This window comes from Hyperolius riggenbachi, chromosome 11 (genome assembly GCF_040937935.1).
Source record: "Hyperolius riggenbachi isolate aHypRig1 chromosome 11, aHypRig1.pri, whole genome shotgun sequence".
In the NCBI taxonomy this organism is placed as follows: Eukaryota; Metazoa; Chordata; class Amphibia; order Anura; family Hyperoliidae; genus Hyperolius; species Hyperolius riggenbachi.
This window is the reverse complement of record NC_090656.1, coordinates 1932748-1946906: the sequence shown is the minus strand read 5'-3', so window position 1 is coordinate 1946906 and position 14159 is coordinate 1932748. Positions and strand designations below refer to the sequence as shown.

The window sequence follows — 14159 nt, the reverse complement described above, 5'->3', positions numbered from 1 at the left end:
AGGTTGTGGGCCCTCTGGCTCTCTTAGTCTAATAGCAATCATTGTGTGACAGCTGGGGTGGGAGGGATGGAGGGGCGCACTTTGGTGTCTCAGCCTTGGGTGCTGGAGGACCTTGTCCCAGCTCTGCTCACAGGTCTAGGCAGCTGAGTGTAATCTCCACATACTGGATAATATAGGGAAAGGTGAGTTGTGTTGGCATTGCTGGAACTCTCACAAGTCTAGGCAGCTGAGTGTAAACTCCACATACTGGATAATATAGGGAAAGGTGAGTTGTGTTGGCATTGCTGGAACTCTCACAAGTCTAGGCAGTTGAGTGTGATCTCCACATACTGGATAATATAGGGAAAGGTGAGCTGTGTTGGCATTGCTGGAACTCTCACAAGTGTAGGCAGCTGAGTGTAATCTCCACATACTGGATAATATAGGGAAAGGTGAGCTGTGTTGGCATTGCTGGAACTCTCACAAGTGTAGGCAGTTGAGTGTAAACTCCACATACTGGATAATACAGGGAAAGGTGAGTTGTGTTGGCATTGCTGGAACTCTCACAGGTCTAGGCAGCTGAGTGTGATCTCCACATACTGGATAATACAGGGAAAGGTGAGTTGTGTTGGCATTGCTGGAACTCTCACAGGTCTAGGCAGCTGAGTGTGATCTCCACATACTGGATAATACAGGGAAAGGTGAGCTGTGTTGGCATTGCTGGAGCTCTCACAAGTCTAGGCAGCTGAGTGTAATCTCCACATACTGGATAATACAGGGAAAGGTGAGTTGTGTTGGCATTGCTGGAACTCTCACAGGTCTAGGCAGCTGAGTGTGATCTCCACATACTGGATAATACAGGGAAAGGTGAGTTGTGTTGGCATTGCTGGAACTCTCACAGGTCTAGGCAGCTGAGTGTGATCTCCACATACTGGATAATACAGGGAAAGGTGAGCTGTGTTGGCATTGCTGGAGCTCTCACAAGTCTAGGCAGCTGAGTGTAATCTCCACATACTGGATAATACAGGGAAAGGTGAGTTGTGTTGGCATTGCTGGAACTCTCACAAGTCTAGGCAGTTGAGTGTAAACTCCACATACTGGATAATATAGGGAAAGGTGAGTTGTGTTGGCATTGCTGGAACTCTCACAAGTCTAGGCAGCTGAGTGTAATCTCCACACACTGGATAATATAGGGAAAGGTGAGTTGTGTTGGCATTGCTGGAACTCTCACAAGTGTAGGCAGCTGAGTGTAAACTCCACATACTGGATAATACAGGGAAAGGTGAGTTGTGTTGGCATTGCTGGAACTCTCACAAGTCTAGGCAGCTGAGTGTAATCTCCACACACTGGATAATATAGGGAAAGGTGAGTTGTGTTGGCATTGCTGGAACTCTCACAAGTGTAGGCAGCTGAGTGTAAACTCCACATACTGGATAATATAGGGAAAGGTGAGTTGTGTTGGCATTGCTGGAACTCTCACAAGTGTAGGCAGCTGTGTGTAAACTCCACATACTGGATAATACAGGGAAAGGTGAGCTGTGTTGGCATTGCTGGAACTCTCACAAGTGTAGGCAGCTGAGTGTAAACTCCACATACTGGATAATACAGGGAAAGGTGAGTTGTGTTGGCATTGCTGGAACTCTCACAGGTCTAGGCAGCTGTGTGTAAACTCCACATACTGGATAATATAGGGAAAGGTGAGTTGTGTTGGCATTGCTGGAGCTCTCACAAGTCTAGGCAGCTGAGTGTGATCTCCACATACTGGATAATACAGGGAAAGGTGAGTTGTGTTGGCATTGCTGGAGCTCTCACAAGTCTAGGCAGCTGAGTGTAAACTCCACATACTGGATAATATAGGGAAAGGTGAGTTGTGTTGGCATTGCTGGAACTCTCACAAGTCTAGGCAGCTGTGTGTAAACTCCACATACTGGATAATACAGGGAAAGGTGAGTTGTGTTGGCATTGCTGGAGCTCTCACAAGTCTAGGCAGCTGAGTGTAATCTCCACATACTGGATAATATAGGGAAAGGTGAGTTGTGTTGGCATTGCTGGAACTCTCACAAGTCTAGGCAGCTGAGTGTAAACTCCACATACTGGATAATACAGGGAAAGGTGAGTTGTGCTGGCATTGCTGGAACTCTCTCAAGTCTAGGCAGCGGAGTGTAAACTCCACACACTGGATAATACAGGGAAAGGTGAGTTGTGCTGGCATTGCTGGAGCTCTCACAGGTCTAGGCAGCTGAGTGTAAACTCCACATACTGGATAATACAGGGAAAGGTGAGCTGTGTTGGCATTGCTGGAACTCTCACAAGTCTAGGCAGCTGAGTGTAAACTCCACATACTGGATAATATAGGGAAAGGTGAGTTGTGTTGGCATTGCTGGAACTCTCACAAGTCTAGGCAGCTGAATGTAAACTCCACATATTGGATAATACAGGGAAAGGTGAGTTGTGTTGGCATTGCTGGAACTCTCACAAGTCTAGGCAGCTGAGTGTAAACTCCACATACTGGATAATATAGGGAAAGGTGAGTTGTGTTGGCATTGCTGGAGCTCTCACAAGTCTAGGCAGCTGAGTGTAATCTCCACATACTGGATAATACAGGGAAAGGTGAGTTGTGTTGGCATTGCTAGAACTCTCACAAGTCTAGGCAGCTGAGTGTAAACTCCACATACTGGATAATATAGGGAAAGGTGAGTTGTGTTGGCATTGCTGGAACTCTCACAGGTCTAGGCAGCTGAGTGTAAACTCCACATACTGGATAATATAGGGAAAGGTGAGTTGTGTTGGCATTGCTGGAGCTCTCACAAGTCTAGGCAGCTGAGTGTAAACTCCACATACTGGATAATACAGGGAAAGGCGAGTTGTGTTGGCATTGCTGGAACTCTCACAGGTCTAGGCAGCTGAATGTAAACTCCACATACTGGATAATACAGGGAAAGGTGAGTTGTGTTGGCATTGCTGGAACTCTCACAAGTCTAGGCAGCTGAGTGTAAACTCCACATACTGGATAATACAGGGAAAGGTGAGTTGTGTTGGCATTGCTGGAACTCTCACAAGTCTAGGCAGCTGAGTGTGATCTCCACATACTGGATAATATAGGGAAAGGTGAGTTGTGTTGGCATTGCTGGAACTCTCACAAGTCTAGGCAGCTGTGTGTAAACTCCACATACTGGATAATATAGGGAAAGGTGAGTTGTGTTGGCATTGCTGGAACTCTCACAAGTCTAGGCAGCTGTGTGTAAACTCCACATACTGGATAATATAGGGAAAGGTGAGTTGTGTTGGCATTGCTAGAACTCTCACAAGTCTAGGCAGCTGAGTGTAATCTCCACATACTGGATAATATAGGGAAAGGTGAGTTGTGTTGGCATTGCTGGAACTCTCACAAGTCTAGGCAGCTGTGTGTAAACTCCACATACTGGATAATACAGGGAAAGGTGAGTTGTGTTGGCATTGCTGGAACTCTCACAAGTCTAGGCAGCTGTGTGTAATCTCCCCATACTGGATAATACAGGGAAAGGTGAGTTGTGTTGGCATTGCTGGAACTCTCACAAGTCTAGGCAGCTGTGTGTAATCTCCACACACTGGATAATATAGGGAAAGGTGAGCTGTGTTGGCATTGCTGGAACTCTCACAAGTCTAGGCAGCTGAGTGTAAACTCCACATACTGGATAATACAGGTAAAGGTGAGTTGTGTTGGCATTGCTGGAACTCTCACAGGTCTAGGCAGCTGAGTGTGATCTCCACATACTGGATAATATAGGGAAAGGTGAGCTGTGTTGGCATTGCTGGAACTCTCACAGGTCTAGGCAGCTGAGTGTGATCTCCACATACTGGATAATACAGGGAAAGGTGAGTTGTGTTGGCATTGCTGGAACTCTCACAGGTCTAGGCAGCTGAGTGTGATCTCCACATACTGGATAATACAGGGAAAGGTGAGCTGTGTTGGCATTGCTGGAGCTCTCACAAGTCTAGGCAGCTGAGTGTAAACTCCACACACTGGATAATACAGGGAAAGGTGAGTTGTGTTGGAATTGCTGGAGCTCTCACAAGTCTAGGCAGCTGAGTGTAAACTCCACATACTGGATAATATAGGGAAAGGTGAGTTGTGTTGGCATTGCTGGAACTCTCACAAGTCTAGGCAGCTGAGTGTAAACTCCACATACTGGATAATATAGGGAAAGGTGAGTTGTGTTGGCATTGCTGGAACTCTCACAAGTCTAGGCAGCTGAGTGTAAACTCCACATACTGGATAATACAGGGAAAGGTGGGTTGTGTTGGCATTACTGGAACTCTCACAAGTCTAGGCAGCTGAGTGTAAACTCCACATACTGGATAATATAGGGAAAGGTGAGTTGTGTTGGCATTGCTGGAACTCTCACAAGTCTAGGCAGCTGAGTGTAAACTCCACATACTGGATAATATAGGGAAAGGTGAGTTGTGTTGGCATTGCTGGAACTCTCACAAGTCTAGGCAGCTGAGTGTAAACTCCACATACTGGATAATACAGGGAAAGGTGGGTTGTGTTGGCATTACTGGAACTCTCACAAGTCTAGGCAGCTGAGTGTAAACTCCACATACTGGATAATATAGGGAAAGGTGAGTTGTGTTGGCATTGCTGGAACTCTCACAAGTCTAGGCAGCTGAGTGTAAACTCCACATACTGGATAATACAGGGAAAGGTGGGTTGTGTTGGCATTGCTGGAACTCTCACAAGTCTAGGCAGCTGAGTGTAATCTCCACATACTGGATAATACAGGGAAAGGTGGGTTGTGTTGGCATTGCTGGAACTCTCACAAGTCTAGGCAGCTGAGTGTAATCTCCACATACTGGATAATAAAGGGGCGATGTGAGGATCCTGGCTGTATCAAGGCTCAAACATCTCATTCATGGTCCTTCATGCAAAGCCTCCTAGGACCTCACGTCACTTGGTGACCTGCTTCCCATTTTCCCCAGCAGCTCCAGCATTAGCTGGTTGGTCACTAAGCCATGGGATTGGCAGTGCAGGTTGAGAAGGGGAGTAAAAGGCCGATCGACCTTCCAATCCAATAATTTTATCAAATTGGGGAAGAATCGCTGCCACAACATGGCTGCCCAATCAATCTTTCAATGAATTTCCATCCCAAAGGATTGATCAGGAATGCACAGGACATTCGATTCCCCGAAGCATGTTTTTAAAGTGGAGCTGAACTCTTACACAGGGCAGAAGGAAAACACAGAGCTATGCACCCTGTATGTATTTACAGAGTTTAGCCTGTCTAATTCCCCCTCATCTGTCACTAAGCACACGTTGCTTACTCCCTCTGTCCTGTGCAAGAGTTCAGGTCCATGTTACAGGACTCTACTGTCACGGAAATCTTACAATGTAAAGTTCATGTAAATAAGAAGCTGGTTTCTTCCAGAATACAATGAGCCACAAATGACTTTTCTCAGCATGGATTGTATTTTTTATACAGACACTCCTTGAAAATGCTTTACATAAAGATGCTGGCCAGCCTCCCTGCTCGCTGCACACTATTTTGGCAGTTGGACGGAGCAACTGCCATTCACTAAGTGCTTTTAAAAATAAAGAAAACCCTGCGAATCCCCCATGAGGAGATGGGTTAGTTCAAAACCTGTTGGTTCTGTTAAATTTATACTACTAACTGTAAGTGACGGCAACATAGGAGAAAAGTCATTTATGGCTCATTTTACTCTGGGAGAGACCTACGTCCTATTCGTATGTGCTTACATGGATTTTACACTTTACAATGTTCACAATAGTGGTCCTATAAAGGTGATTATGCTGTTGCTTATCTTTCAGAGCAGAGAGGAAGTTGTGAGTCCAGCTCCGCTTTCATGTATTTTCTGAAGTGAGGCTACTTCCTGCTTTTTATGAGCAGGAAAGAGAACCTAAAGAATGGAAGTGTGAGCCACTAATGCAGCCTTTCTCAACCTTTCTACCCGGGAGGAACCCGGCAAATAACTGCTGGATCTCAAGGAACCCATCAAAAAGTTTATTCTGGTCTTGAGGAACCCCTGCAGTTATTTTTCAGGAGGCGTGGTCTTTAGCCTCCTGGGAGATTATCCCGAGCCTAGCTTGGGGTAAACCGCCGCGGAGGATTTCTCAGGGCCTAATGGGCCGATTTACTGTTTTTAATTTTTTGTTACACGCAGTAAGCACTTTGCTAGCTGCGTGTACACGCCGATCGCCGCCGCTCCCCGCCGATTCGCTGCTACCCACCGCGTTAGAGGGTGCCCCCCCCCCAAAGACCCCATGCGCAGCCTGGCCAATAACCGCCAAGCAGCGCTAAGGGGTGGATCGGGACTCCCTCCGACTCAATGACTTCGATGACGTCATCCTGATCGTCACCATGGCGACAGGGGAAGCCAAACAGGAAATCCCGTTCTGAATGGGATTTCCTGTTTGCTCTGATTGCCGGAGGCGAATGGAAGGGGTGGGGGGATTCCGCTGCACAGCGGCTATCGTGTAGCTAGCGCTAGGCTAGCCACATGATTAAAAAATTTTTTTTTTAAAGTGCTGCGGCGCCCCCTGGCGATATTATTGTATCGCCCAGGAGGTTAAAAGTAGGTGTGGCTACCCCCTATTACACTGCAACTCATTATACTGTGTTCATTATTATTCTGACCTCCAGTTCAGTGCTTCTTGTTACAGTACCCCCTATTATAATGCGCTGTGTTATACTTCACCCACGATGGGGGAAACTGCCCAGGATCCCCTGCAGAGTCCTCAAGGACCCGTGGTGTGCTAGGGACCCGTGGTGTGCCAGGGACCCCTGGTGTGCCAGGGACCCCTGGTGTGCTAGAGACCCGTGGTGTGCCAGGGACCCCTGGTGTGCTAGAGACCCGTGGTGTGCCAGGGACCCCTGGTGTGCTAGAGACCCGTGGTGTGCCAGGGACCCCTGGTGTGCTAGAGACCCGTGGTGTGCCAGGGACCCCTGGTGTGCTAGAGACCCGTGGTGTGCCAGGGACCCCTGGTGTGCTAGAGACCCGTGGTGTGCCAGGGACCCCTGGTGTGCCAGGGACCCCTGGTGTGCCAGGGACCCCTGGTGTGCTAGGGACCCGTGGTGTGCCAGGGACCCCTGGTGTGCCAGGGACCCCTGGTGTGCTAGGGACCCCTGGTGTGCCAGGGACCCCTGGTGTGCTAGGGAACCCTGGTGTGCTAGGGAACCCTGGTGTGCCAGGGACCCCTGGTGTGCTAGAGACCCGTGGTGTGCCAGGGACCCCTGGTGTGCTAGAGACCCGTGGTGTGCCAGGGACCCCTGGTGTGCTTGAGACCCGTGGTGTGCCAGGGACCCCTGGTGTGCTAGAGACCCGTGGTGTGCCAGGGACCCCTGGTGTGCTAGAGACCCGTGGTGTGCCAGGGACCCCTGGTGTGCTAGGGACCCCTGGTGTGCCAGGGACCCCTGGTGTGCTAGGGAACCCTGGTGTGCTAGGGAACCCTGGTGTGCTAGGGACCCTGGTAGAGAATGCCTGCACTAATGACAGCAGTCTATGTGACTAAGCTGTTGCCATTTAGCTATGACTGATGGCGGGGAGTGGACAGCTTGGTGGGGACACTGATAGGGATAATTATCAGCAGAGGGTGACGATAATGTGGCACTGATCTCATTACATCGGGCTGATGATCACGTTACACATCCTGATAAAGCTGGATCACCACCGGAGCTCAGTATGTGACATCACGGCTCCAGTAAGCTACGGCAGGCACACAATGCTGGGTACACAACATACGTTTCTCTGCTCGATTGTCCCCCCGATCGGTTCTCCTGCTCGACTCTCTTATCTTCCGCTCATTTTTCTTATCTTTTTCCATTCACTTCTATGAGAAATCGAGCGCGGAATCGATCGGAAGGAATATCAGAAATGATCGAATCCATCCATCGAGAGGAAAAACTTATAGGGTGCTTCTTTATAGTGAACCTACGGACTAAAAATCTACTCAGCAGCACTGAAAAGGCTTGGTGTTTCTTTAACACTTTCACAGCATCAGAACTTTGTTTTTCTTACATAAGCCTTATTTTTAGCTGCACAAAAGCTAAGCTCCACCCATCAAAGAAAACTGCCCGGGCTTTTTTCCCCTGATGCTGTGCAAAGCATGATGGGATTTCCTATGTTGTTATTCACATTGCCTAGCAACTGGGAGGGGTGATCAGGACACAGGACAGTTGGAACTGTGTCTCATGCTCCCTGTCACCTCCTTTCAACCAAAAAAGATGGCTGCCCCCATGAATCACAAACATTTGCCTGTTCTTTTAAAACAGGGTGGGTAAGAGATTATATTACCTATCTATACTAACTAACATAACTAATGTAACTTAATGACAGTATGTTTGTTTAGGCTGGAGTTCCCCTTTAATGTAAAAAAAGAAAAAGGTATGGTGTGTACCCAGCATAAGAGATCACTCACTGCCCCGCCTTCCCCATACACATACATGGGGGCCATGATAACAGATGGTCAATCAGGAGGAATCATTCTGACTTGCATGCTAATTTAATGCAAACGACATTCCGTTTGGAATTAGGCCAATCCCATAATGCAGTTCCTGAATACTGTATATTGATTGGCCACCCACAGTAATAGTCAGTATGTCTTTTGTCGCATATCGGGGTATAACAGGACAACCAAGAAGAGGTTATTTACATGTGAGGGCTGAACCAAACCTCCATAGTCTCACATGTAAAGAAAAGACTCGGCTTCATTCAACATTTTTATTTTTCAACCTAATTTCACTTCACTTTGATACAGGCTAGACCAGGCATGGGCAAACTTGGCCCTCCAGCTGTTACGGAACTACAAGTCCCACAATGCATAGCGGGAGTCTGACAGCCACGGTCATGACTCATAAAGGCAAATGCATTGTGGGACTTGTAGTTCCGTAACAGCTGGAGGGCCACGTTTTCCCATGCCTGGTATAGACAATGCTGAATGATTCTATGAAACAACCACCCCAATAATGACATCGCAGTCATTTCATGCTGAGCTATGGACGTTTCATTCCCCCCGTACACCTTGTCATTTCTCTGCCATACCTGTGTATATAAAGGTAAAAACACAAAAGGAAGGAAGGTTTTATATTATAAAAGGAAAAGATAAGCCAGATAAGACCTTATCAGCCTACAAATGAAGAGCTCTGTTACCTCATTTCCCGAAAGGGTAGAGGAATAGGGGAGAAACTACATTGTTCTGAAAAAATGATTCTATATTAAAAAAAAAAGCAAAAAAAAGAAACGCCAAACTGCTGTTAACAATGTACAATTGTACAGGAACAGGACTTCACAAAACCTCCCATCCTTTTACAAAAAACTGCCCAATTAGATGCCACCCCAATGGCTAAAGATCTTTCAGAATATATGGCTCATACAAAACAGACACCTACAACTCACACAGTACTTAGTAGAAGAGAAACAAATAGTTACAACCCCAAGTTTGCAGCCTCTGACGAAGTGGGGTTACCCAGCAAAGCAGCTGTCAGGCCACATATTGTGCAATTTATGTCAGCTGGTGTGAGGGTGAATAATACATGTAATGCTTGTGGAACTATTGCCTGGTGCCTGGATCTCTCATTGCTACAGCTCTGGTATGACTGACACACAATACGGCAGTCTCTAGGTGGTATATCTCACCACACAAACCAGACAAAATAACTAAATCAGAGGGTATATGTTGGAAGTGCCTCCAAAAGGAAAGTTCCTTCCAACATCCATGGTGGGGCTGTGCAAAGGATACAAAAATGTAACTGAAGATACCATTTTTTCTCATGAAAAATCTGGACCCAAATATTAAATGAAATGAGATGCTGGCTGTTTTTGGCATACTAGAGAGTGGGCTGGACAACGCAGCCAACGAGTTACTCAGGCTGGGGGTAGCAACAGAAAGGAGAATTTGGGCTAGAAATGGTAAAAGCTCAGCGATACCCAACATCCAGGAACGGGAGGGAGAAGTGGCAAGGATAGGGGATCAGGAGTCTGATGAGACAGCCGAGGAAACCCAGAGAGAGGAAATAGAAATGAGAGGAAAGTGGAGAAAATGTATACAGCAAAGACAACTGGATCCGAGTCAGAGCTGAATGTTGGGAATGGACAACCATGGAATGAGTGGGATGAATATAACAGAGTGAATGTAGATGGGGTGGGGATCGTAGAGCGATCTGAGACAGTATCATTAACAGAGCTATCTTGCCAAGAAGGACGAATGCCATGTCATTGTTAGTTGTGTTTTTTTCTCCAGTATTCTATTATTTGTCCTTTTTTATTTCCTTAGATAACATTTGTTTTTCGCCTTGTTTTATTCAAACTATGATGCAAACAAGAGACCCAGACAGAAGTGATGTTGGGTCAAATATCCATAGCCGAGTTTGAAAAGAAAAGAAGAATAACAGTTATTGAAGCTGAATATGAATATTAATATCAGAGCACAGCACATGAAATCCCACAGCAAACAAGGGTCGTCCAGGGCAGACTATGCGGCAAGGGCATGTACTGGCAGGTGACAGGGGTGGGAACCTGGGATCTGCAGGAAGCCATCACTAAACTGGGGGCGCACAGCACATGAAATCCCACAGCAAACAAGGGTAGTCAGGGGCAGACTATGCGGCAAGGGCATGTACTGGCAGGTGACAGGGGTGGGAACCTGGGATCTGCAGGAAGCCATCACTAAACTGGGGGCGCACAGCACATGAAATCCCACAGCAAACAAGGGTCGTCCAGGGCAGACTATGCGGCAAGGGCATGTACTGGCAGGTGACAGGGGTGGGAACCTGGGATCTGCAGGAAGCCATCACTAAACTGGGGGCGCACCGCACATGAAATCCCACAGCAAACAAGGGTAGTCAGGGGCAGACTATGCGGCAAGGGCATGTACTGGCAGGTGACAGGGGTGGGAACCTGGGATCTGCAGGAAGCCATCACTAAACTGGGGGCGCACAGCACATGAAATCACACAGCAAACAAGGGTCGTCCAGGGCAGACTATGCGGCAAGGGCATGTACTGGCAGGTGACAGGGGTGGGAACCTGGGATCTGCAGGAAGCCATCACTAAACTGGGGGCGCACAGCACATGAAATCCCACAGCAAACAAGGGTAGTCAGGGGCAGACTATGCGGCAAGGGCATGTACTGGCAGGTGACAGGGGTGGGAACCTGGGATCTGCAGGAAGCCATCACTAAACTGGGGGCGCACAGCACATGAAATCCCACAGCAAACAAGGGTAGTCAGGGGCAGACTATGCGGCAAGGGCATGTACTGGCAGGTGACAGGGGTGGGAACCTGGGATCTGCAGGAAGCCATCACTAAACTGGGGGCGCACAGCACATGAAATCCCACAGCAAACAAGGGTAGTCAGGGGCAGACTATGCGGCAAGGGCATGTACTGGCAGGTGACAGGGGTGGGAACCTGGGATCTGCAGGAAGCCATCACTAAACTGGGGGCGCACAGCACATGAAATCCCACAGCAAACAAGGGTAGTCAGGGGCAGACTATGCGGCAAGGGCATGTACTGGCAGGTGACAGGGGTGGGAACCTGGGATCTGCAGGAAGCCATCACTAAACTGGGGGCGCACAGCACATGAAATCCCACAGCAAACAAGGGTCGTCCAGGGCAGACTATGCGGCAAGGGCATGTACTGGCAGGTGACAGGGGTGGGAACCTGGGATCTGCAGGAAGCCATCACTAAACTGGGGGCGCACCGCACATGAAATCCCACAGCAAACAAGGGTAGTCAGGGGCAGACTATGCGGCAAGGGCATGTACTGGCAGGTGACAGGGGTGGGAACCTGGGATCTGCAGGAAGCCATCACTAAACTGGGGGCGCACAGCACATGAAATCACACAGCAAACAAGGGTCGTCCAGGGCAGACTATGCGGCAAGGGCATGTACTGGCAGGTGACAGGGGTGGGAACCTGGGATCTGCAGGAAGCCATCACTAAACTGGGGGCGCACAGCACATGAAATCCCACAGCAAACAAGGGTAGTCAGGGGCAGACTATGCGGCAAGGGCATGTACTGGCAGGTGACAGGGGTGGGAACCTGGGATCTGCAGGAAGCCATCACTAAACTGGGGGCGCACAGCACATGAAATCCCACAGCAAACAAGGGTAGTCAGGGGCAGACTATGCGGCAAGGGCATGTACTGGCAGGTGACAGGGGTGGGAACCTGGGATCTGCAGGAAGCCATCACTAAACTGGGGGCGCACAGCACATGAAATCCCACAGCAAACAAGGGTAGTCAGGGGCAGACTATGCGGCAAGGGCATGTACTGGCAGGTGACAGGGGTGGGAACCTGGGATCTGCAGGAAGCCATCACTAAACTGGGGGCGCACAGCACATGAAATCCCACAGCAAACAAGGGTAGTCAGGGGCAGACTATGCGGCAAGGGCATGTACTGGCAGGTGACAGGGGTGGGAACCTGGGATCTGCAGGAAGCCATCACTAAACTGGGGGCGCACAGCACATGAAATCACACAGCAAACAAGGGTCGTCCAGGGCAGACTATGCGGCAAGGGCATGTACTGGCAGGTGACAGGGGTGGGAACCTGGGATCTGCAGGAAGCCATCACTAAACTGGGGGCGCACAGCACATGAAATCCCACAGCAAACAAGGGTAGTCAGGGGCAGACTATGCGGCAAGGGCATGTACTGGCAGGTGACAGGGGTGGGAACCTGGGATCTGCAGGAAGCCATCACTAAACTGGGGGCGCACAGCACATGAAATCCCACAGCAAACAAGGGTAGTCAGGGGCAGACTATGCGGCAAGGGCATGTACTGGCAGGTGACAGGGGTGGGAACCTGGGATCTGCAGGAAGCCATCACTAAACTGGGGGCGCACAGCACATGAAATCCCACAGCAAACAAGGGTAGTCAGGGGCAGACTATGCGGCAAGGGCATGTACTGGCAGGTGACAGGGGTGGGAACCTGGGATCTGCAGGAAGCCATCACTAAACTGGGGGCGCACAGCACATGAAATCACACAGCAAACAAGGGTAGTCAGGGGCAGACTATGCGGCAAGGGCATGTACTGGCAGGTGACAGGGGTGGGAACCTGGGATCTGCAGGAAGCCATCACTAAACTGGGGGCGCACAGCACATGAAATCACACAGCAAACAAGGGTCGTCCAGGGCAGACTATGCGGCAAGGGCATGTACTGGCAGGTGACAGGGGTGGGAACCTGGGATCTGCAGGAAGCCATCACTAAACTGGGGGCGCACAGCACATGAAATCCCACAGCAAACAAGGGTAGTCAGGGGCAGACTATGCGGCAAGGGCATGTACTGGCAGGTGACAGGGGTGGGAACCTGGGATCTGCAGGAAGCCATCACTAAACTGGGGGCGCACAGCACATGAAATCACACAGCAAACAAGGGTAGTCAGGGGCAGACTATGCGGCAAGGGCATGTACTGGCAGGTGACAGGGGTGGGAACCTGGGATCTGCAGGAAGCCATCACTAAACTGGGGACGCACTGCAATGACACCACATGCTAGAATTACGCAAATAAATCACCAACAGAAACCAACAGGTGAAATGACTGAATGCAAGTTAAAGAGACACTGAAGCAAAAATAAAAATGATATAATGAATTGGTTCTGTAGTGCGGATAATTACTAGAACATAAGTAACAAAGAAAATATTCTCAGATTTTTATTTTCAGTTATATAGTGTTTTTTTTATAACATTGCATCATTCTCTAATAATTGCAGTTTGCACACTACTCAGCATTCTAAATGATTTTACAGAGCAGGCCAGTGAACTATTGACCTGTCCTCTGCAGAGAAAAAGAAAATCCTTGACTGACAGCTCAGATAACAACCTTCAGAACTCAGAGCTCTCTGCAACTTAAAGCCAATGGGTACCGTTTCTAAAAACAAAAAGTCAGATACTCACCTAAGGAGAGGGAAGGCTCGGTCCTAATGAGCCTTCCCTCTCCTCTCCCGGTGCCCTCGATGCTGCGCTGGCTCCCCCATTCGCGTCCGCCGCCGCAGGGACTTCGGAGGTCTTCGGGAGCACTCGGGCTTCCGAAGACGGGCCGCTCCATACTACGTACGCGCGAGCGCGTCATAGAGGGCGCTCGCGCTTGCGTAGTATGAAGCGGCTGCGTCATCGGGAGCCCGAGTGCTCCCGAAGGCTTCCGAAAGGTCCCTTCGGCATGCGGAAGTGGCAGTATTTGACCGAA

The 14159-nt window shown here is 49.2% G+C and overlaps 1 protein-coding gene across 2 annotated transcripts in view; it reads right to left on the bottom strand.

Annotated features, from left to right (window-relative positions):
• Positions 1-14159, bottom strand: part of HYDIN (HYDIN axonemal central pair apparatus protein) — a 606889-nt gene that overhangs the window by 433267 nt on the left and 159463 nt on the right. The window lies entirely within an intron of this gene.